Consider the following 24,906-nt stretch of genomic DNA (forward strand, 5'->3'; position numbering starts at 1 on the left):
CCACGTCCTGACCAACTAAACAAGACTAAAACAAAGGAACATAAGGTCGGAACGTGAAATGCATGTAGCTCGCTCCACCCCAAGTGCCCCGACTCCGGGGCCGGCAAAACCTGATACTATAGGGGAGGGTCTGCGGTGGGGCATACTGTCCACCGGTGGCCGGCTATCTGGCTCTCTGGAACGTGGCCAGAGTGATGGTTTCTTCTTTTGTGTTGTTCCTTCGTGGTTGTATGTGTTGTTCCCCGTTCCTCTTTTCGGTCGGGCGCGGGCGTGGCGGCTGGGCCGACCCCTCTTCCCTGGGTTGGTTTTGCGGCCGGAGTCGGCTTTGGGGGGTGGGGGGTTTTCTGTCCACGTTTGACCTTTTTTTTGTTTTAGTCTTGTTTAGTTGTGCAGGGTGCGTGGGGTGGGCATTCTATGTTATGTGTTTCTATGTTTGGTTTAGGGTTGTCAACTAGCCTTGTTTATGGCAGGTGTTTCACTTTCGTTGGTCGATTATTGGTAGGTGTTTCTCACTGTTTGTTTGTGGGTGATTGTTGCCGTGTTGTGGTTTGTTCGGCCACGTACTGTTTAGTTTCGTTCGTTGTTTGTTTGTTCGTTGGCGTTCATGTTTTATGTTTTCTCAAGTTCAGGTTGTTTCCGTCGTTTTGTTTTTGTCCGTGTTTGTTTGTTGGACATCATTTTCCAACTCCATGAACTTCACCAGCTGCGCCTTGGTCCTTCTCTTCCCACATAAAGCACGAGCGTTACATGTGCATGTGACTATGTTCAAGAAACGTTTTTTTTTTGCCTTACACTGCACATGCTGGGCATCATTCACAGTGATAATGTTAGTCATCACATTAGACTATTCTCAATGTAATCTTGTCTTTGCATATACTAATCATATACAGTACCTTCATTCAGGGTTTTTCTTTATTTTTACGATTTCTACACATTGTAGATAATAAAGTGGAGAAATCACCTATGAAATAACACATTTGGAATCATGTAGTAACCAAAAAAGTGTTAAACAAATACAATTAGATTTTAGATTCTTCAAAAGTTGCCATCTTTTGCAGCTTTGCACACTTTTGGCATTCTCTAAGAGCTTCACCTTGAATGCTATTCCAACAGTCTTGAAGGAGTTGCACAATATGCTGAGCACTTGTTGGCTGTTTTTCTTCATCTGGGCATCCAACTCATCCCAAACATCTCAACTGGGTTGAGGTCGGTGATTGTGGAGGCCAGGTCATCTGATGCAGCACACATCAGAAATCGATTCACGCAGTCTTCTCTGAAGTTGATGTTGAGATGTGTTTGTTACTTGAACTGGTGACAGATTAATTTGGGCTGATAATTTTGAGGCTGGTAAGTCTAATGAATTTATCTTCTTGTGCAGAGGTAATCTGGGTATCCTTTCCTGTGGGGTCCTCCAGTTTATCATAGCGCTTGTCCTCATTTTTTCACTAGATTGACTGACCTTCATGTCTTGAAGTAAAGATGGACTGTTTTCTTTGCTTATTTGAGCTGTTCTTGCAATAATATGGACTTGGTCTTTTCCAAATAGGGATATTTATTTATACCCTCTTACTTTGTCACAACACAACTGATTGGCTTAAACAATTAAGGAAAGAAATTCACAAACTTTTAACAGTCACACCTAATAATTGAAATACATTCCAGGTGACTACCTCATGAAGTTGGTTGAGAATAATGCCAAGAGTGTTGAAACATGTCGTCAAGGGAAAGGCGTGGCTACTTTGAAGAAGAATTTCAAATATAAAAATTATTTTGATTTGTTTTAACATTTTTTTTGGTTACTCTATGCATTATTACTTTCTATATGTGTTTTCATAGTTTTGATTTCTTATTATGTGTTTTTCATAGTTTTTTGATTTTTCTGTAAAATGTAAAATATAAAAGAAACCCTGGAATGAGTAGTTGTGTCCAGACTTTTGACTAGTATTTGTATGTGTGAATTTGTTTTTGGATTTTGAATGGACCATTATCATGCACCTGTCGGAACAGGGGAAAAAATACATGTTATCCGTATACACTTGAGTAGCGAATGGAGGACGCGTTTCCACAGGTTCATTTTCACGCCAGCCAGGTAGGGCTAACTCCAGTTGTAAAGCATGTGCTTAATATTAGGAAGAGTTGAGAAATAAATTGTAAGCCTACAGAAAGCTGATGCGATCTCCTCTTTATAATAGAGGCCATAAAAACTTTGTTTTCTCAAACACAATTTGAATAGATAGCTATAGAAATGTTGTCAAACTGGGCTTTAGGAATCTTCTTTTTCCAGCATCAACCAGCTATGAGGAGCTGGCTTCTTTGCAACAAGGTGATCTATTCTGCTCAACTCAGATGCACAGGTTTCTCATGAGTTTTGATGTGATTTCCTAATATTTGCATTGCTGTACAGAGTGATCAGAGGGACAATAGAGCCCTGAGTAAGGCATTAGGACCTGATGAGGGGACATAGAGCACTGAGTAAGGCCATTATGGCTGTTCAAGTTTGGTAGGCTATAATGACATTTAGCAGACGCTTTAAATAAACGCTGACTCTTATCATTTACATTTACATTTACTATTTTAAAGTCATTTAGCAGACCGCTTCTTATCCGAGGACTTAACAGTTGGTCTTATCAACCAAACATTATAAATCAACATTCTACCTTATTGCTGGGTTTGAATGTGTGATGTATATAGGTATTTTTGTGATTCAGAATTACCTGAATGGAACAGGGTGGTGGCTATAATTGTATTGTGAATCATATGTTTTCTATTTTGGCAACCAGAATAATCAAGGAAATCATGGCACTATTGTAAATACACTCCCAATACAGTATATGACAGATGTTAAACAAATCACCCAGAAATGTTGTGCACCAATCCAACAGAAAGTTGTGCACCAATACCCAGAAATGTTGTGCACAATACCCAGAAATGTTGTGTACAATCACCCAAAATGTTTGTGTCATACCCAGAATGTTTGTGTACCAATCACCCAGAAAATGTTGTGTACCAATACCAGAAATGTTGGGGGTATGTATGCAGCTTACAGACGACTAATATAGCTTTAGATCCAGGCGATACAGGAGCTTAGTGAATGTTTTCTGTTTGAAATTTAGTGAATTTGACTCATGACACTCTTCGGCTGTCATAAGAGAACTGCTTTTGGTTTTCAGGCAGATCCTTTTTGTTCCAGGTGAACCTTTTGGGTTCCATGTTGAACTCAAAGGGTTTACTTGGAACAATTGGGTTCTACTTGGAACAAATGGGTTTACTTGCAACAAAAAGGGTTCTTTGAACTAAGTTCTAGATAGATTTTTTTTCTAAGAGTAGTATGATGTTTAGCTGGGCGGCTTTCCGTCCACCAAAAACTTCTGATGCATTGTTCAGTTAACAACGTCTAAGCAAGTGAGTCACAGAGCTGCTGGATGTGCATATGTTCTTGGATTCTGGGAGCCTCTGCTTGGTGTATGGGATTGTATTATGGATGTGGATGTGGCATTGCGGTGTTACTTGGAAGTGTGGTGTAGGTTCGCGATAGTAGTGTTGAGTGTGGGTCTTTGCTGTGCGTATGTTGTGAGTGTGTGGGGTTGTTGTAGCATGCGTGCGTGTGTGTGTGCATGTGTATGTGCATTCCTGCATGTGTGTATGTTCCAGCCCTAGCACATCTGCAACAGCAGCGGAGCAGATCCGCATAATAGTCTCCAGGAGGCATAAGACACAACTACCACACTCATGTAATGCTGTGGTCAAAATATGAAATGGTTATTTTAATCAAGACTCTAAACCTACGAACAACGTTTCCTTTTTCCATTAATGTTATTGTTTTAGTGCTCTTAATTCTTACCGAGATGGACATTCCAAGGACACCACGATGAAAATGTATACATTTTTACATTGTGTTGGATTTTATACTAGCAGGGAAATGCTAACATTAAAATTACTAGATACTGGTTTAACAGTAAACATCAAACTAAAAATGAAGTATTGTCAGCAGAAAGCACCTGCATTTGTCACTACATGCTTTATGAGATTTATGAATACTTTATGATTTTCATGAACCTTGATACCATTTATGAACTTCTATTGAAACACAAAGGTAGGGATCAGTGTTGTCAGGTAGTGCAATGTTTTGTATTCTCTGGATTTCACAGTATTCCAGATCTTCATTTTCTAGCATTGTTCAGTGTTAGTTCCACAAGGAGGACATAGGCTCGTAAGGACAGTGATGACCATGACTACATGCGCTTGCTGGACTGGAAGAAGACAAGAGAGGACAGGCTGGGCCGATGCTGAATCCTCCAGTTCTCTCTGAGTCCTAAGATTCTGGACCTGGGTGGCAGGTGGTGGGGCTGGGGCTTGGGTGGTGGGGAGAACCCATACAAACACTGATGTGGTTGCTGGTCTCAGACTTCTTGAATCACTAAATAACAATACAGAGGGAGCGATCTGTGTGTGGTTGCGGTGCGACGTGCAGCCATACTTTATGTGATGATCATACGGTTTGGAGTGTGTATATGCTTGGAATGTTTGCGTCCCTCGTCTCTTCTTTCAGACCATTCCGTGCCGCTACTAAGCATGAGTGACTGTCATGGCTGATGCGAGGAACGAGGACTGGTTGAGAGAGTAAGGCAGATGTTTCGTACACGCGCTAGTTCCTTCAGTGTCAGGCCAAGGATGAAAGAGGCAAGGACAAGAGGGCCCTTTCTCTTTTCAGTTTTTTATGCACTCTCCGCTTGCATCTTAACCCTTCACCCATCTCCCTCTCCTTTCTTCACCCTATCTCTCTAACACACACATCATACCCATTCTCCTCTCTCCCAAAGTTTCTACTTTTTGCATGTTGTACAGCAAAAGCGTTTGGAATTTAGCATGATCAGAGGGGTTATATACAGTTTGTAGTTGGAAGTTTACGTACACTTAGCCAAAATAATTTAACTCAGTTTTTCAACCATTTGTCGACATTTATTCTAGTAAAAAATTTCCTGTCCTTAGGTACAGTTAGGCTACACTTCTATTTAAAGAGTGGGAATGTCAGATAATAGTTATAGGAGAATTGATTTTTAGCTTTTATTTTTTTCAATCAATTTCCAGTGGGCAGGAAGTTTACATAGCACTACAATTAGTATTTGCGTAGCATTGACCTTTGAATTGTTCAACTTTGGGTCAAACATTCTGTATGGGTAGCTTACACAAGTCTTCCAACAATTAAGTGGGTGATTTTGGCCCTTCCTCCTGACAGAGCTGGGTGTAATGATCAGGTTTGTAGCGCTTTGCTCGGCATTGCTTTTTTCTGTTTTTTTTATTTTTTTCTTTACCTTTTTTAAAACAGGTAGGGCTAGTTGAAGAACATGTTCTTCATTTGCAACTGTAACCTGGCCAAGATAAAGAAGCAGTTTTGACACATACGAACAACACAGTATAACTGGAATAAAAAACCATACAGTCAATAATAAGTTAGAAAAATCTATATACAGCATGTGAATTGAGGTCAGGATAAGCGACAGTCAAGGCAATAATAGGCCGCCTGGTGGCGAAGTAATGCACAATTCTAGGCAGATTTAAAGACGGATGGATTTGGAATTGGTCTGTGCAGAAGATGAATGGCAAGTGAGGATTACTGGGGTTGCAAAGGAGCCAAGATAAATAAATAATGCAGAGGGATGAGGTATGATATGGATTTGGGCTAGTCAGATGACGTATGTACAGATGCAGTGAGATTGCTGAGCTGTTCTGAAGCTGGCTTGCTTGAAGTAAGTGGGTAGGCAAGAGTCTCCAGCTGTTAATGATTGTTACAGGTCTCGTGCATCCAGTCATCTTGGCAGAGAGAGACTTGGAAGGAGAAGCGGTTCCCAAAGGAGGGATAGGCTTTGCGGTGCCCAGTGAGCGATATAACCTGCTGGAGCGCGTTGCTAACGGGTGGGTGGCTGTTCATGTGAAGTGCAGCTGCATATTAAGGCAGGGTTTACTAGCAGCAGCTTGCTTAAGATGACCTGGACACCAGTGGGTTTAGGCGGACGAATATGAATCGAGGGCAGCACACGAGACGCGTTACATAGGTTCCCAGTGGTGGGTAGTATATATTGGAAGCTTCTGTAAACAAAACGGAGTGGCACCTGGGTGATAGAGCTGGCATCCAATTTGTATGAGTAGAGTCGTTGGGAGGCTAAATTTGGTAAAATGAATCGAGCGAGTCGAGGGATCGTCGGATGTCAGTTTTACGGAGGTATGTTGCGCAGCATGCAAAGAAGGATATGCCTTTGTTGAGAAATGGAAAGCCGTATATCCATTAGATTTTTAAATTTAGGATTTTGGAGATGTTTAATGTGAGAGTTGCTGGAGAAGGAGAGTTATTACAAGTTAACCGTTAACATGGTGGGGCAGTGCGGGAGCATATCAGGTTGAAGAGTAGAATGTCATTGTGTTGTCTCTTGTTTTAAGACAGGTTGGAGGCCACCGGAAGGAGAGATCTGTATCATATAGCCAAGCTTCGTCGCTGGAGGTTATGTTAACTTTTTCAGGGTGATTTAACTCTCGGTAACGGGATTGATAATGAAACGCAGTGTGAAAGTTGCAGGGGTCGCCAATAATTCAAACAAGCAGAAATTCATAATTAATTCCTCTAACATACATGTTATACTACCCTATTTTTTGAAAGGTAATTTGTTGTTTAAATCCCAAAGTGTCGATTTGAAATAGGCTTGTTTCCAGCAAAACGATATTATGTTAGGGTCACCGAACATCAAAGAAATTCAGCTTATTTTCCGGAGCAAAGAGAGGAGCCAAAAAATGACGAACATTAAGCGTAAATGTATCACTAACCTTTGTGATGATTATTCATCCAGATGAACCATCATAGGACTCTCATGTTACCAAACAATCTGGCACTGTTTTTGTTTGATTAAAGTTCATATATAAAAAAATCTGAGTACAAACATTAGGGCGTTTACATTCACTGTTTCCAAAATACATACTCATTTGATAGATGCATAGCCAACTCGTGTCAACACGATCTCACCATCATTAAATCGTAGATGATAATACAGTTTTACACATGGACATATATAGATATACTCTCTTAATAGCAAGCGTGTAGTAGATCTTTCAAAAGAAACTTACGGACAGAACAGCCAAACATCAATTAATCTGGACGGAGCTCTCAGCAACAATAGTAAATCTAGCCGCATGTTGGAGAACAGAAACCGAAAATAATGATAAATTGTCTTACTTTTGATGAACTTCAATCAGAATGCAGTCAGGTCACAATAATGCTGATTTACTTCGATAATGTTCCGTTTATTATGTCCCAATAGCTATTTGGTTAGTCTGCGTTTGTTAACATTCCAAAGTAAAAGCGTCCACTATACGTCCATATCATGTCAGAAGTTCTCTACAGCAGTAGGAAAACATGTCAAAACGATGTATTGAATCAATTTAAGGAATGTTGTAACGACTCTAACGAGCCTCTACCCGTCCGGGGAGCACACCCTATCCAACACCTCTGATAGCTAGTGCATAGCTTCTCTATAGTAGATAGTAGATCTAATATTCATAAATCTAAGTCAAGACAAGATGAACAGATACCAGATCATTGTGAATAAAGCACATTTTAGATTTTTAACAATGTTTAAAACAGGGAAGAAAAAATGTAGATTTTAACGTTAACAGTATGCAAACAATAACCACATTTAACTCATCATTTTTACTCCTTCAGGTCCTGTGAATTCGGGTCAAATAAGATATTGTATCATAACCAAGAAAAAAATCTTAGATGACATCTGATAAAATAATCATGGTAATATAGGAGTTTTTGGTAGAAACAAACGTGATATTATAGGTAAATCAAAGTTTAGCAGATTGCACCATCAAAATCGACTAGAATAATAGATAGAGGCAACGTGATATTCGACAATTTACATCATCATAATTTATAAAATAGACCAAAGCTAGAATGGGAAGACAGTTTGTGATTTGACCTATTTCAGATTTTAAGAGTTTTTTCTTCAGAAAAACATAATAATTGTACTTACACAACACATTAGCATCAAATACCACATGTGGAAAGTTCATCTAACACAAGAGCATCGTACTACAGCAAGCAAGAGCCTATAACACACACAAAGTAATCACCGGCAAAATTATATTTCTACAACTTCATCAGAAACTTACTTCCAGATGATACCATGTAGAATCATTTTAATATCATATAAGTGTGTTCGAAAAAAAGGGAGCATATATACCATAGAAAAGTGGGTTATACCCAATATAAATAAACTAGGAATCATTAAGTCAATTGTTGACGTCTTAATAGATAAAACATAGAAACACATAACATAGAATGCCCACCCAGCTCACGTCCTGACCAACTAAACAAGACTAAACAAAGGAAATAAGGTCAGGAACGTGACAATCATGTAGCCTCCATAGGCCTATATGTTTTTATAAGTTTGTATCACAGCTAAAGTGGCCAATAACTCTAAGCGTAGCCTATAGGCCCAAGACCCCTGGAACAGGGTTGGAGAGCCCATAACCTGCAGAGCCTAGTGAAAAATGTGTTCTTATAAGCCCAGTCATTGTGCAATTGCATGTGAAAAGAGAGTTTTGACTCGCCACTATTTAAAAGAGGATCTCAGATTTCTGATGCTGCTATATTTATTGCTCAATTCTTAAAATTAAGTACATTAATCTGCCTTACAACCGGTGTAGTATACCAGGCATGTTAAAAATGTGACCGCACTTAAACTCCATTTGTTATTCGAGTACAGGCTACGGATGACGGAGTGGCAGGTAACCTAGTGATTTGAGCATTGGGCCAGTAACCGAAAGGTTGCTAGATCAAATCCCAGAGCTGACAAGTTAAAAATCTGTCGTTCTGCCCCTGAACAAGGCCATTGTTCCTAGGCCGTCATACAGGACATCATACAGGACAGCATGAGAAGCCAGACACACATGTGTGCATGCATACACACATGTGAGATGGGTATGTATCACATGTGAGTTGAGAGTGTAGCACTTGCCATGGGTTGTTTGACTTGCCTAGTTAAATAAAAATGAAATAACATAAAAAAAATGTGTGGGCCATTCTAAATCAAAAATATATTACTAGGCTATATGTAAAGACCAGATTAAATTGAGAATAGTCTCATGGGTGAGAACTTTATCAAGTGCTTGTCAAATTGTGAATGAGAGACTGATGAAGTGTGTCCAGGCTGCACAAGAAACAGAGCAGAGCACTTCCCTTTCATGCACCTTTTTTCAAATCATCATTAGAGATGCATCATGCAGCCTTATCCTATATGTTTTGATTTCTAAAACATTTTAACGTTTGTATCCCAATTAAAGTTAAATAAATAACTCTAAATGAAGCATATAGGAGGACCTGTTTCTTTGTTAACCACTCAGCACAGATAGACGCATTTGCCCAATCCCTCAGAAATTGTTTGGGAAAAATATCCTTTATATTTTATTCAGTTACAGTAGATGTTCCAAAGGTCCACATCAGTGGCTTGTAACCTATGCGTGGAAGCTGGAGATACTAAACATGTTTAAGCTAATTAACGGTAAATTACCATGAGACTGGCAGGTATTTGCATGCCAATCAACGGCTGACAAAATGCCATGACCGCCACAGCCCTATGTGCAGCGAAGAAAGACCTAGAAAAGTTGCAGCTGGCTCAAAACAAAGCAGCACGCCTTGCCCTTAACTGCACACATAGAACTAAAAACATGTATGATAGTTTTTCATGGTTGAGGGTTGAGGAGAAATTGACTACTTCTCTTCTAGTCTTTTTAAGAAGCATTTGTGTGTTGAAAATGCCTAACCACTTGTATAATCTATTTGCATACACTTCTAACAGACATACATACCCCACCAGACACGCCACTTTGGGTTTCTTCACTGTACACAAACCAAAAACAGATTTAAAGCGTCGCTCAGTTATGTATAGAGCCATGAAATCACGGAATGCTCTGCCACCAGATGTTAGTCAGGCAAAAAGCAAGTTTAGCTTTAAAAAACAGATAAAAAACATATTGACTCCAACGCTTCCCACAGTTGTGTCAAGTTGGCTGAAAAACGTTCTGGACACAAACTGGTGTGCCTGGCACCTACTACCATACCCCGTTTAAAGCCACTTAAAACGTTTGTCTTGCCCATTCACCCTCTGAATGGAACACATATACAATCCATGTCTCAATTGTTTCGATACTTAATTATCCTTCCTTAACCTATCTCCTCCCTTTCATGTACACTGATTGAAGTGGATTTAACGAGTGACATCAATAAGAGATCATAGCTTTCACTTGGATTCACCTGGTCAGTCTATATCATGGAAAGAGCAGATGTTCATAATGTTTTGTAGAATCAGTGCATAACTCTTGTTATGTTTTCTTTTAAATGATGTCCTTATCTATAACTGTTCTGTAATTTGTCATGTATTTGTATATTTTATGTGGACCCCAGGAAGAGTGGCTGCTGCATGTGCAGTAGCTAATGGGAATCCTAATAAATGAAACTAAACTAAACTGAGCCCACTCTCTCAGGCCTCTGCTATTACACAGGGTAACCCGGGAGAACAGGTACACCGAGTTGTATCTTCCTTGGCTGGAGGTTTCTACCCCCAGAAAGCCTACCTCAACCCCATAACAGCCCACTCTCTTCAGGCGCCTTCTCGCTTACATAAGGAACAGGTTAACAAGCCAGTAATTCCTTTCTGGCCTGGAGGTGTCTTTCACCGGCCTTGATTTGAGTACAGAAAGGCCCTACCTCAACCCCACTCAAAAGCTCGCACTTCTCTCAGTCCTTACTAAGCGAGTCCACCCGAAGGGCGAAGAGGCGGCAGTTGTGCACCCAGCCTTACTCACACAGAAGAGTCCTTTTCTACAAACTCACCTACCTACACTGTTAAACAACTATCATTGTCTGAAAACAAAATCTCCATTTTTATCAGAACTTCATGTTTTCCAGCCTGCCTCCTCTTCCTTCGTTGTGTCATGGCCCCGCAGTCTTCTGCGAAGTTCTTTTCTCATAGTTTCAGTTGAGTCGGACAGCACTGGGAGGAACCCGGTGCTCAGACAGATCGCAGTACATTACAAACAACTCTGTCTGAGTCGCAGCATTGGCTCTGGTCTGCTTACCTCAAAGAGACGAGGCGCGATTGCTAAGTTCTACATAGAGACTGAGAAAGGCTGAGGACATTGAGGATGATGATGAAGAGGAAAAGGAGGTGGGGCATCTACAGCGTACAGTGCATGCGTGTGAGTCTTTGGGTAGTACCAGGCGGGTTCGAGAGTTGGTTAGTGCCTTTGGACTTCTGTCTCTCTCAGATTGAACAACCTCAACCTGCTCCTTCTACTTAAGATGGACTGTCCCCGAGTATTATGAAATCTCTAGTGGTTTAGCTTTACTTTAAAAAAATAGTAGGATTGGTAAATTAAAGTGTTAGCCAATGGTTTTATTATCAATAAATACATACAAAATGATGTTGTCTTATTTAGTGATTGCTCTAGTGTGTATGTATGTTATATATGATTAATGTCAATGCCTACGATGATGTAGTGTTATGTATGTATGTATGTATGTATGTATGTATGTATGTATGTATGTGTGTGTATATGTGTGTGTGTGTGTGTGTGTATGTGTGTCCCTGCCTGCAGTTGCACCATTCCCCAGCCAGAAAGGCAAATCAAATCCCATTTTATTTGTCACATGCGCCGAATTCAACTGGTGTAGACTTTAATGTGAATTGCATGCATATGAGCACTTCCCAACGATGCAACAATATCTACAACAAATAATAAATAAAATAGTAACACAAGGAATAAATGAAATACACAAGAATGGAACTATWTACAGGGAGTACCTGGATAGATAATAATAAGAGTCAAATAAAGAACAGAGTAGCAGCAGCAAATGAAGAGTGTAAAAGTGTGTGCATTTGTGTGTGTAATGTATGTGTTTTTGTTTGTGTTTGTGTTGTGTCGGTATGCATGTGTGTTATGTGTATGTGTGAGCATGTGTGCATATGCGTATGTAGTGTATATGAATGTGTGTGGGTTTTGTGTGGGAGTGTCAATGTAGTGTGTGTGAGTGAGTGTGTATATGGTGTGTATATACAGTGCATTCGGAAAGTATTCAGACCCCTTGACTTTTTCCATATATTGTTGCGTTACAGCCTTATTCTGAAATGGATTAAATTGTTTTTTTTCTCCTCATGAACCTAAACACAATACCCCATAATGACTGTTTTATAAGCATTTTTGCTGAAATATCACATTTACATAAGTATTCAGACCCTTTACTAAGAACTTTGTTGAAGGACCTTTGGCAGTGATTACAGCCTTGAGTCTTCTTGGGTATGACGCTACAATCTTGGCACACCTGTATTTGGGGAGTTTCTCTCATTCTTCTCTGCAAATCTTCTCAAGCTCTGTCAGGTTGGATTGGGAGTTTTGCTGCACAGCTATTTTCAGGTCTCTCCAGAGATGTTCGATCAGGTTCAAGTCCGGGCTCTGGCTGGACCACTCAAGGACATTCGGAGACTTGTTCCAAAGCCACTCCTGCGTTGTCTTGGCTGTGTGCTTAGGGTTGTTGTCCTGTTGGAAGGTGAACCTTGGCCCCAGTCTGAGGTCCTGAGCGCTCTGGAGCAGGTTTTCATCAAGGATCTCTCTGTACTTTTCTCTGTTCATCTTTCCCTCGATCCTGACTAGTCTCCCAGTCCCTGCCACTGAAAAACATCCCCACAGCATGATGCTGCCACCACCATGCTTCACCGTAGGGATGGTAACAGGTTTCCTCCAGACGTGACACTTGGCATTCAAGCCAAAGTGTTCAATCTTGGTTTCATCAGACCAGAGAATCTTGTTTCTCATGGTCTGAGAGTACTTTAGGTGTCTCCAAGCAGGCTGTTATGTGCCTTTTATTGAAAAGTGGCTTCCGTCTGGCCCCTCTACCATAAAGGCCTGATTGGTGGAGTGCTGCAGAGATGGTTGTCCTTCTGGAARGTTCTCCCATCTCCACAGCGGAACTCTAAAGCTATGTCAGAGTGACCATCAGATTCTTGGTCACCTCCCTGATCAAGGCCCTTCTCCCCCGAATGCTCAGTTTGGCCGACCGGCCAGCTCCAGGAAGAGTCTTGGTGGTTCCAAACTTCTTCCATTTAAGAATGATGAAGTTCACTGTGTACTTGGGGACCTTCCATGCTGCGGAAATGTTTTGGTACTCTTCCCCAGATCTGTGCCTCGACACAATCCTGTCTCGGGGCTCGAAGGTCGAAGGACAATTCCTTCGACCTCATGACTCTGACATGCACTGTCAACTGAATTTACCACAGGTGGACTCCAATCAAGTTCTAGAAACATCTCAAGGATGATAAATGGAAACAGGATGCACCTGAGCTTAATTTAGAGGCTCATAGTAAATGGTCTGAATACTTATGTAAATAAGGTATTTCTGTTTTTTTTGCAATAGATTCTAAAAACCTGTTTTCGCTTTGTCATTATGGGGTATTGTGTGTAGATTGATGAGGAAAAAATGAATTTAATACATTTTAGAATAAAACTGTAACATAACAAAATGTGGAAAAAGTCAAGGTGTCTGAATACTTTCTGAAGGCACTGTATAGTCTAGTGAGTGTCGTAGGGTCAGTGCAAGATAGAGACAGTGCAGATAGTTCAGTTACCATTCATTGACTATTTAGCAGTCTTATGGCTTGGGGGTCGAAGCTGTCTCGGATCCTGTTGGTCTGTGATCCGATGCTCCTGTACCATTTGCTGGACGGTAGCAGAGTGAACAGTCTATGGCTTGGGTGGCTAGAGTTTTTGCCATCTTTTCGGGCCTTCCTCTGACACCGCCTGATATAGAGGTCCTGGATGGCAGGGAACTCAGCCCCACTGATATACTAGGTCGTCCGAACCACCCTCTGTACCGTTTTGCAGTCAAGGGCGGTTAATTTGCCATACCAAGTGGTGATGCAGCCTGTCAAGATGCTCTCGATGGTGGAGCTGTAAAACCTTTTGGGGATCAGATGGCCCATGCCAAATCTTTTCAGCCTCCTGAGGGGGAAGAGGTGCTGCCGTGCCCTCTTCATGACTGTGCGGGTGTGGACCATGTTAAGTCCTTAGTAATGTGGAAGACAATGAACTTGAAGTTTGTGACCTGCTCCACAACAGCCCCTCAATATGGACAGGGGTGTTCGCTCCCTTCTTTCTCCTATAGTCCACTATCAGCTCCTTAATCTTACTGACGTTGAAGGAGAGGTTGTTATCATGGCACCACGCTGCTAAGTCTCCTCCCTGTAGGCTGTCTCATCACCGTTTCTGAGCAGGCCTACCACCGTYGTGTCGTCAGTAAACTTGATGATAGTGTTGGAGTCGTGCGTGGCTCGCAGTTTGGGTGAACAGGGAGTACAGCAGGGGACTAAACACACCCGTGAGGGGCCCCGGTGTTGAGGGTCAGTGTGGCGGAGGTGTTGTTGCCTATCCTCACCAGCTGGGACCGGCCCGTCAGGAAGTCCAGGATCCAGTTGAAGAGGGAGGGGTTCAGTCCCAGGGTCCCTAGCTTGGTGATGAGCTTGGAGGGAACTATGGTGTTGAACGCTGAGCTGTAGTCTATGAACAGCATTCTCACATAGTCATTTCCCCTCTTGTCCAGGTGAGAGAGGACAGTGTGACGTGCAATTGAGATTGTGGATATGTTGGGGCAGTATGCAAATTGGTGTGGGTCTAGGGTGTCTGGGATGATGGTGTTGATGTGTGTCATGACCAGCCTTTCAAAGCACTTCATAATTACAGATGTGAGTGCTACAGGGCGATAGTCATTTAGGCAGGCTACCTTGGAACTCTTGGGAAARGAGACAATGGTGGTCAGCTTGAAACATGTTGGGATTAAAGACTGGGACAAGGACAGACGTCTGTGAAGACACTTGCCAGCTGGTCTGTGCATGCTTTGAATACGAGCCCTGGTATTCTGTCTGGCCTGGCGGCCATGTGATTGTTAACCTGTTTAAAGGTTTTGCTCACATCGGCCACGGAGAGCGAGATCACACAGTCATCCGGAACACAGAGGCTTTCACGCAAGGCACAGTGTTATATTCCTCGAAGCAAGCATAAAAGTGATTTAGCTCGTTTGGGAGTTCTGCATCGTTAGGCAGCTCATGGCTGGGTTTCCCTTTGTAATCCATTATCGTCTGCGAGCCCTGTCACATACAACAAGTGTTGGAGCCAGTGTAATAGTATAATAGCCAGTGTAATAGGATTCCACCTACCTCCTATATTGGCCTTTGCATGTTTGATGCCTTGTCTGAGGTTGTAGCATTCTTTCTTGTATGCGTCCATGTCCTGTCCCTTGTGAGCGAGCGGTAGCTCTAGCCTTTAACCCAGCGTGGATACTGCCTGAAATCCATGGTTTTTGGTTTGGACACGTTCCAAGCCAATATAGTGTGTGGATGATGAAAGCAACCTGAACTTTAGAGACACATCATCTTTCTTCCTGCAATGCAGTGGAACACAGTCAGAGTGTGCCCTAAAAATGTGTCTCCTTTAGTTTGGAAATGTATTACAGGTTCACAGTAGAAGGACACTGGTGACTTCAGAGGGCCTCCTCACTGTAGGGGTTCGTATTGAATTAAGTTTCAGAAYTGAAGACCATATTCTGACTACTTTAAAATGGGACGCTCGATATTATCATCAGGTAGCTTGTCAAAAACTGCTTTAAAAATAAGCAGTTCAAAATAGATAATTTTCTTTCGATTCGCTACATAAAAGAAGCAGAAAAAGTACTTTGGCATAATGCATCAATAAAGTAATCATCGGAGAAAAAAAAGATCACATTTTCCTCATTGACTTACCATTCTGTTGGGGAAGGTGCTGAAGTCCTTCACCATGATCTGTCTGAGCATATCAGGGTCAGCTACCACCACCACGGGCCTCCTGCCTAGATAGTATCTGGAGAGACATACAGGAGAGCTTGAGAAGCCAGACACACACGTGTGCATGCATACACACATGTGAGATGGGTATGTATCACATGTGAGATGARAGTGTAGCACTTTCATTGTGCCATGGGTTGTTTGGAGAAAAATACTCTGACTTGTGCGCGGGTTAGACTCCTTGGTCCGTGTTTCAAGACGGGGCGGGTGGGTTGCCGACATTGCCGCTGACCACTGGCCGCTGACTTTGCGTGTGTATATGCATGCATACACACACAAAAATACACAGAAGCAAGCATGCACAGACACACACAAACACACACACAGCCCTCCTATGTTGAACATAATAAATGGCTCTCTATCCACCGGATGTGTACCAAAATCACTAAAAGTGGCAGTAATAAAGCCTCTCTTGAAAAAGCCAAACCTTGACCCAGAAAATATAAAAAACTATTGGCCTATATCGAATCTTCCATTCCTCTAAAAATGTTGAAAAAGCTGTTGCGCAGCAACTCACTGCCTTCCTGAAGACAAACAATGTATACGAAATGMTTCAGTATGGTTTTAGACCCCATCATAGCACTGAGACTGCACTTGTGAAGGTGGTAAATGACCTTCTAATGCCGTCAGACCGAGGCTCTGCATCTGTCCTCGTGCTCCTAGACCTTAGTGCTGCTTTTGACACCATCGATCACCACATTCTTCTGGAGAGATTGGAAACCCAAATTGGTCTACACGGACAAGTTCTGGCCTGGTTTAGATCTTATCTGTCGGAAAGATATCAGTTTGTCTCTGTGAATGGTTTGTCCTCTGACAAATCAACTGTACATTTCGGTGTTCCTCAAGGTTCCGTTTTAGGACCACTATTGTTTTCACTATATATTTTACCTCTTGGGGATGTCATTCGAAAACATAATGTTAACTTTCACTGCTATGCAGATGACACACAGCTGTACATTTCAATGAAACATGGTGAAGCCCCAAAATTGCCCTCCCTAAAAGCCAGACATAAGGAAGTGGATGGCTGCAAACTTTCTACTTTTAAACTCGGACAAAACAGAGATGCTTGTTCTAGGTCCCAAGAAACAAAGAGATCTTCTGTTGAATCTGAAAATGTATCTTGATGGTTGTACAGTCGTCTCAAATAAATCTGTGAAGGACCTCAGCGTTATTCTGGACCCTGATCTCTCTTTTGACGAACATATCAAGACTGTTTCAAGGACAGCTTTTTTCCATCTACGTAACATTGCAAAAATCWGAAACTTTATGTCCAAAAATGATGCAGAAAAATGTATCCATGCTTTTGTTACTTCTAGGTTAGACTACTGCACTGCTCTACTTTCCGGCTACCCGGATAAAGCACTAAATAAACTTCAGTTAGTGCTAAATACGGCTGCTAGAATCCTGACTAGAACCCAAAAATGTTATCATATTACTCCAGTGCTAGCCTCCCTACACTGGCTTCCTGTTAAGGCAAGGGCTGATTTCAAGGTTTTACTGCTAACCTACAAAGCATTACATGGGCTTGCTCCTACCTATCTTCCGATTAGGTCCTGCCGTACATACCTACACGTACGATACGGTCACAAGACGCAGGTCTCCTAATTGTCCCTAGAATTTCTAAGCAAACAGCTGGAGGCAGGGCTTTCTCTTAGAGCTCCCAGAGCTCAATTTTTATGGAATGGTCTGCCTACCCATGTGAGAGACGCAGACTCGGTCTCAACCTTTAAGTATTTACTGAAGACTCTCTTCAGTAGGTCATATGATTGAGTGTAGTCTGGCTCAGGAGTGTGAAGGTGAACGGAAAGGCTCTGGAGCAACGAACCGCCCTTTCTGTCTCTGCCTGGCCGGTTCCCCTCTCTCCACTGGGATTCTCTGCCTCTAACCCTATTACAGGAGCTGAGTCACTGGCTTACTGGTGCTCTTCCATGCCGTCCCTAGGAGGGGTGCGTCACTTGAGTGGGTTGAGTCGCTGACATTGTCTTCCTGTCTGGGTTGGCGCCCCCCCTTGGGTTCTGCCGTTTCGCAGATCTTTGTGGGCTATACTCGGCCTTGTCTCAGGATGGTAAGTTGGTGGTTGAAGGTATCGCTCTAGTGGTGTGGGGGCTGTGCTTTGGCAAAGTGGGTGGGGTTATATCCTGCCTGTTTGGCCCTGTCCGGGGGTATCATCGGATGGGGCCACAGTGTCTCCTGACCCCTCCTGTCTCAGCCTCCAGTATTTATGCTGCAGTAGTTTATGTGTCGGGGGGCTAGGGTCAGTCTGTTATATCTGGAGTATTTCTCCTGTCTTATCCGGTGTCCTGTGTGAATTTAAGTATGCTCTCTCTAATTCTCTCTTTCTCTCTTTCTCTCTCTCGGAGGACCTGAGCCCTAGGACCATGCCTCAGGACTACCTGGCATGATGACTCCTTGCTGTCCCCAGTCCACCTGGCCGTGCTGCTGCTCCAGTTTCAACTGTTCTGCCTGCGGCTATGGAACCCTGACCTGTTCACTGGACGTGCTACCAGGTCCCAGACCTGCTGTTTTCAACTCTCTAGAGACAGCAGGAGCGGTAGAGATACTCTGAATGATTGGCTATGAAAAGCCAACTGACATTTACTCCTGAGGTGCTGACCTGTTGCACCCTCGACAACCACTGTGATTATTATTATTTGACCCTGCTGGTCATYTATGAACATTTGAACATCTTGGCCATGTTCTGTTATAATCTCCACCCGGCACAGCCAGAAGAGGACTGGCCACCCCTCATAGCCTGGTTCCTCTCTAGGTTTCTTCCTAGGTTTTGGCCTTTCTAGGGAGTTTTTCCTAGCCACCGTGCTTCTACACCTGCATTGCTTACTGTTTGGGGTTTTAKGCTGGGTTTCTGTACAGCACTTTGATATATCAGCTGATGTAAGAAGGGCTATATACATTTATTTGATTTGATTTAATGTAACTAMACATTTACCAGTGCACCCCTTCATCCAGTGTAGCAGGGTTTAAATAATACGGGGTAAAGGTCTGGCAGTATCAGAGGGGAGATTCTGACCCCCTTTTAAAACAGTCGGTCATTAACACTCCATGTGTCTGTTTATGAATGCACCTGTCACACTGGACAGGTATATTTTTTTTGTCTGGCCCAGAGGGAGCTCCATTCCGTAACCTGCATGGGTAACATAATCACCACAGTGGCCTAGCTACTCAGACCAACTAGTCGTAAACTGTGTGTTAGTGTGTTTTGTCATATCTAAATGTGAAGACTGTAATTTTATCAAATCAATTCTCTATGTGTAATTATTATTACGTGATTAAACTAATCATGTAAACTTTAATTAACTAGGAAGTCKGGGCACCACGGGAAAATGTTTATAGTCTCTATTTCCCGAATCGACTCTTCAGATATTTTCATATCTTATTGATTAGTCTTCTATTAATGTATCATTATTACCTCATCAGTTCTCATTACTGAACGTCGCAAAGCCTTGGATATCTGCACGAACCCTAGTTTTCATAATGACTCAGCGATATACAAATTGGCTTAATTATTTATTTACTAACTAATCAAATCACAGAATTACATAAACAAACAATATAGTTATTGGTTACTAACACAATGCATTGATAAATCCCTAGTAGGCTAAACCGGTATGACGGCTTGATAGATCATGGAAAGGGGTGGGGACARAAAGAGCAGGAAATACAAAATGGATTCACTACATACAGTTGATAATTATATTCATTAAAATGCTAATCCTTTGCACGTGAACGGCCGCTCATTCGAAAATAATTGCAATGTATATATTTACGCCCGTATGTTGTTGTTGTCTTATCTTTTGGAATCGCCGCTCCGTCTGCTGGAGAGTAATTTCATCAGAGAGTCTCTGGTTAACTTCCCCAGAAGTCACAACGTCTTTCGTAGTTGTCGCTTTCTTAGCAGCCCTGGATAGTGTCTGTTGTAATGGATATGTCAGGCGTACAGATGGTCAGGCGTACAGCGGTTGTCGGTATTCTCATACTAGACTTACGTAATTTCCAGCTGYAGACTAGTCTAGGATTTACTCTTATTCTGTAGTGATTRATAGTCTCAGAGTTGAACCATTTCCAGCCTATTTTATGACCGTCATAAAACAGCCGACTTCACGCTCTCCCCCTCTACGAGAGAGAGCATACTGTAGAGCGGACCCACTGTAACCTGATCCTTCCGATCGTCACAGCAGAGTTATGACAGTTTGTATAGTTTCATCACCAACCGGTGGTTATTGTGGCAACATCATTACTATACAAATACATGAACGCAGAGGGAACCTTATTACATTTGTGTGTTTGTATAGTTATGATGTAGTTTCACCTATAGAGATCCTATTACATTTTATTCTAACTCCTAACTATATACCTTCTCCTGACATTGTGAGGTACTGCTGTATTTAAGTATCCAAAATAAATTAAAAGCACACATATTTCTGCCTGACCATAGTCATGGTGAATTTTGCTAGCAGAGAAACATATTTTTATTTTTTGTTGTTGTAGATTGTCCATTAGGTATCTTACATGCTGACCACACCGCTCACGTTGCATGATTGCACACTCATTGCAAAATAAATGTACACACACGTTATTCAATAATTCATCCAAACTGCTAGCGCGCATCAAGAAGAGTTTGCCTAGCCAGGCGCTAAAATAGAACTTGGTTCTATTTTTGACACTTGATGCGCTGCAAGTCCCACCTCTCCCATGTCCTCATTGGTTTTTAGGCGCATATACCCAAGTGGAGATTGAAAGATGATCTGAGGTCCACACTCCAGTCCAGTTAGTGGTGGTAATGCACCTTAAAGTTGGTTAGCAACCTCCATATAAAGTCCACAGAAGAAGAAGAAGAAGAAGAAGAAGAAGAAGAAGAGATTACTAGAAATTAATTAGATTTCCCCTTTTATCTGGGGATTAATTGTCGGAGTGGAGAACACAATTTTGTGTCACTCAAAATGGATGAAAATTCTACAAAGTGCATTTCAGGTAAAATAACAACCCAATGTTAATATCCCAGGACAAATTAGCTAGCAACAGCAAGCTAGCTAGCTAAATGGCCATGCATGTTTCATGTGTTTCGACCTGTCCCCAAATTAATATAGTTGGTTCAGAGTTTGTTTTGATATTTCAACCTGCGTGTMCTGATCGCGTCTGGTGTGGGTGGACAAAATCAACATGCGCGCATGCCCAGTCTAGTCAGCATGTTATGTATACTGTATTTGATATTATTTCTGATGTAAAAATAAAGAAACTTTGAAAGATTTCTCTCTAACAACCACTGAAAGCGTTGAACTTTGATAAATTCATAGAGGAGGAGTGTTCTGGGAGAYGACGGGGGTTCAATAAATGTGCCATGAGCCTCTCTAAAAAACCACGCTAGTGGACTACTCTTACTGAAGGCTGTAGTAATGCCTTTTGGCATATATCCACACATTCTGACTTAACTTCTCTTTTCTGGTCTAGGCACGAAATCTAGCCATGGCAAACCCAATTTTCCCTGCTCTACTCCTCCACTCTTTTATTTATTTTTCTCAAATACACACAGAAACTCAGTAGCYTATTCCCTTTGATGTGCTATTAAGAAGAAAATCTGCCGTCTATAAGCAGGCCTGTATAATCAACCCAGAGATAATCTARCAGCACATCTAGATGATATCAACTTTATTATCCCACCAGGGGGAAATTCGTGTGGTCATGTGCCTAAAAAGACAAAGTACATAAAACATAAAAACACAGAATACACTCAATGAATATGAAAATGCAATAGGCCACATATTTACAGTAAGTGCAATACGTATTTACTGTACACTCCTTTCACCGAGTCGACTAAGTGAAAAATCTGTCAATGTGCCCTTGAGCAAGACACTTAACCCTAACTGCTTCTGTAAATTGCTCTGGATAAGAATGTCTGCTAAATTACTAAAACTGTAAAAATATCTGTTCATCCTGAGCTTCTTCTGAAGAAGTATTCTTCCCCTAGTCAGGTTGCTGCTACAACTGAGACTTGAGTGAAGGGGATGTGTACCGTCCTGTAATATTTTGTCTAGTTTTTGGAAGACAAGTTTTGTGTATAGCCTGTTGGCTGATTCTTGGTCTATACCACTTCTTGGTCTATTCCCGCCGTTTTGATCAAGCGCTGCATCTCTACTTGGTCTTGATCTCGCATGTTTCCAAACATGTATATCAGAACAAAGGACCGGACACTGTAGGACAGATTTATAAAACAGCTGAAAGATATGGCGATCAACATTAAAATGGTTCAGTTTGCGAAAATAATTAAAATCTCTCTTGTAGTTTCTTTGCCTTTGCAAGGGCACACACAGTCATTGTGTTTCAAGTTATTGTCTATCTTGATTACTAGGAATGTATATGTGTTCACTCTATCTACTGATTCCCTGTTGATCTTCGTGGGGTAATGCATTGGAATAAGCCTACCAGGATCTCATGGTGTTGCTTTCCATTAGCCTGGTCCCAGATCAGTTTGTGATGTCTTGCCAACTCCTATGGTCATTGTCACACACCATTATTTGGCAAGACATGAACAAGCAGATCTGGGACCATGATAAATTTTTCCCAGCTTCACTGATACTTCTAACACATACAGTCGGAAGTTTACATACACTAGGTTTGGAGTCATTAAAAATCGTTTGGCAACTACCTCCACAAATTCTTATTAACAAACTAGAGTTTGGCAAGTCGCGTTAGGACATCTACTTTGTGCATGACACAATACATTTTCCCAAACAATTGTTACAGACAGATTATTTCACTTATAATTCACTTGTATCACATTCCAGTGGTCAGAAGTTCAATACACTAAGTTGACTGTGCCTTTAACAGCTTGGAAAATTCAGAAAATTATGTCATGGCTTTAAGAAGCTTCTGAAGGCTAAATGATATAATTTGAGTCAATTAGAGTGTACTGTGGATGTATTTCAAGGCCTACCTTCAAACTCAGTGCCTCTTGCTTGACATCATAGGAAAAATCAAAAAGAAATCAGACAAGACCTCAGAAAGAAAATAAGCAGACCTCCACAAGCTGGTTCATCCTGGGAGCAATATCCAAATGCCTGAAGGTACCACGTTCATCTGTACAAACAATAGTATGCAAGTATAAACACCATGGGACCGGCAGCCATCGTACCGCTCAGAAGGAGATGCGTTCTGTCTCCTAGAAAAGTGCAAATCAATCCCAGAACAACAGCAAAGGACCTTGTGAAGATGCTGGAGGAAACAGGTAAAAAAGTATCTATATCCACAGTAAAACGAGTCCTATATCGACATAACCTGAAAGGCCGCACAGCAAGGAAGAGACGGGACTGGTGCACTTCACAAAATAGATGGCATCACGAGGTAGAAAAATTATGTGGATATATTGAAGCAACATCTCAAGATATCAGTCAGGAAGTTAAAGATTTGTCGCAAATGGGACTTCCAAGTTGGACAATGGCATCAAGCATACTTCCAGTCGTGGCAAAATGGCTTAAGGACAACAAATCAAGGTATTGGAGTGGCCATCACAAAGCCCTGACCTCAATCCCATAGAAAATTTGTGGGCAGAACTGAAAAAGCATGTGCGAGCAAAAAGGCCTACAAACCTGACTCAGTTACACCAGCTCTGTCAGAAGGAATGGGCCAAAATTCCACCAACGTATTGTGGGAAGCTTGTGGAAGGCTACCTGAAACGTTTGACCCAAGTTCAACAATTTAAAGGTAATGCTACCAAATACTAATTGAGTGTAAACTTCTGACCCACTGGGAATGTGATGAATGAAATAAAAGCTGAAATAAATCATTCTCTCTACTATTATTCTGACATTTCACATTCTTAAAATAAAGTGGTGATCCTAACTGACCTAAGACAGGGAATTGTTACTAGGATTAAATGTCAGGAATTGTGAAACTGAGTTTAAATGTATTTGGCTATGGTRTATGTAAACTTCCGACTTCAACTGTATGTCTATCAGACGATGGGTCAGACGCTGGATGAGACAAGTCAAATACAGTGTCCTGTAGTCACTTGGGTTTGGTGTGATGTAAATGCAGTGTCAGTCAGTCACTTACCCACATACTCTCCCATACTTGTGAATCAGGTCTGTGTGAACACCGAAAAAGCCCTGAAAAGAAAGATTAGAAAGAATTAGAAAGGAACCTTAGAACCAACTGAGATGTTATATAATTAAAAATGTTATATGAGAGGATATCCATTCTCTCTGCTACAAATGAAATACTGTGAGTTCAAGATACCTGTAGGTATCTGATTGATATTTGCTCAATACGCACTTTCCATTGTCTTAGCTACTAGCGTTAACTCCACAGCCACCGCAAGAAACACCCTAGYGGTACACGGCGACAGCTGCATTGATTTGACTTTTCCATTCCTGTGTCAGAGCTAAGACTGACACATGACTGACAACTTAATAAAGGGGCTTGAACACTGAACATACCATCCCTGACCAACACTRAAAGGTACTGTTACTGCAAAGGGTGTGTGTGTGAGAGAGAGAAAAAGTATGTGAGAGTGTGTCCTTAACATACTCTCCTTGAACTGTATGTTTCTGGRCACAAACTAACAGTTTCATCTGAACCAACTATCACGGGAAAGCTGTCTCATCTTCTTCCAGTTGACTCCTTTGCAATCTTCAACAGAACTAACAAAAAGCTTCACTGACTGACAAAGGAGGTGTGATGACGAAGGTTTCAGCTCTACCGTGCATTGATCTTTAGTATTGATCTGCTCCAACAGTTCCAGTCTCAAGGCCTCTGTGTGTGTGTGTGTGCATGTGAGAGCTTAACTCATCACAGCTCTGTAATACAAAACATCAGCCACTGTAACTTTAGACTCAGAGCATTCAATTGACTTCACATCAATCTGTGGAATGAATCTATGGTGTGTAGCTGAGCGACGGTCTTAAATGCCACACTTAATTCAATTGGCAATTTCTCKGACAAATAAATCAAATCAAATGTTATTGGTYGCATA

The 24,906-nt window shown here is 41.6% G+C and overlaps 1 long non-coding RNA gene across 1 annotated transcript in view; it reads right to left on the reverse strand.

The window, feature by feature from the left end:
- LOC111962598 (uncharacterized) overlaps positions 1-24,090 on the reverse strand; it is a 35,070-nt gene extending 10,980 nt beyond the window's left edge. Inside the window, exons 1-2 of the long non-coding RNA XR_002877126.2 lie at positions 23,988-24,090; positions 15,840-15,936 (exon numbers count right to left, since the gene is read on the reverse strand). This is a non-coding gene — a long non-coding RNA (uncharacterized lncRNA). The remainder of the gene's footprint in view (positions 1-15,839; positions 15,937-23,987) is intronic.
- Between the last annotated feature and the right edge of the window lie 816 nt (positions 24,091-24,906).

This window comes from Salvelinus sp. IW2-2015, linkage group LG4q.1:29 (assembly GCF_002910315.2).
Source record: "Salvelinus sp. IW2-2015 linkage group LG4q.1:29, ASM291031v2, whole genome shotgun sequence".
Taxonomy (NCBI): Eukaryota; Metazoa; Chordata; class Actinopteri; order Salmoniformes; family Salmonidae; genus Salvelinus; species Salvelinus sp. IW2-2015.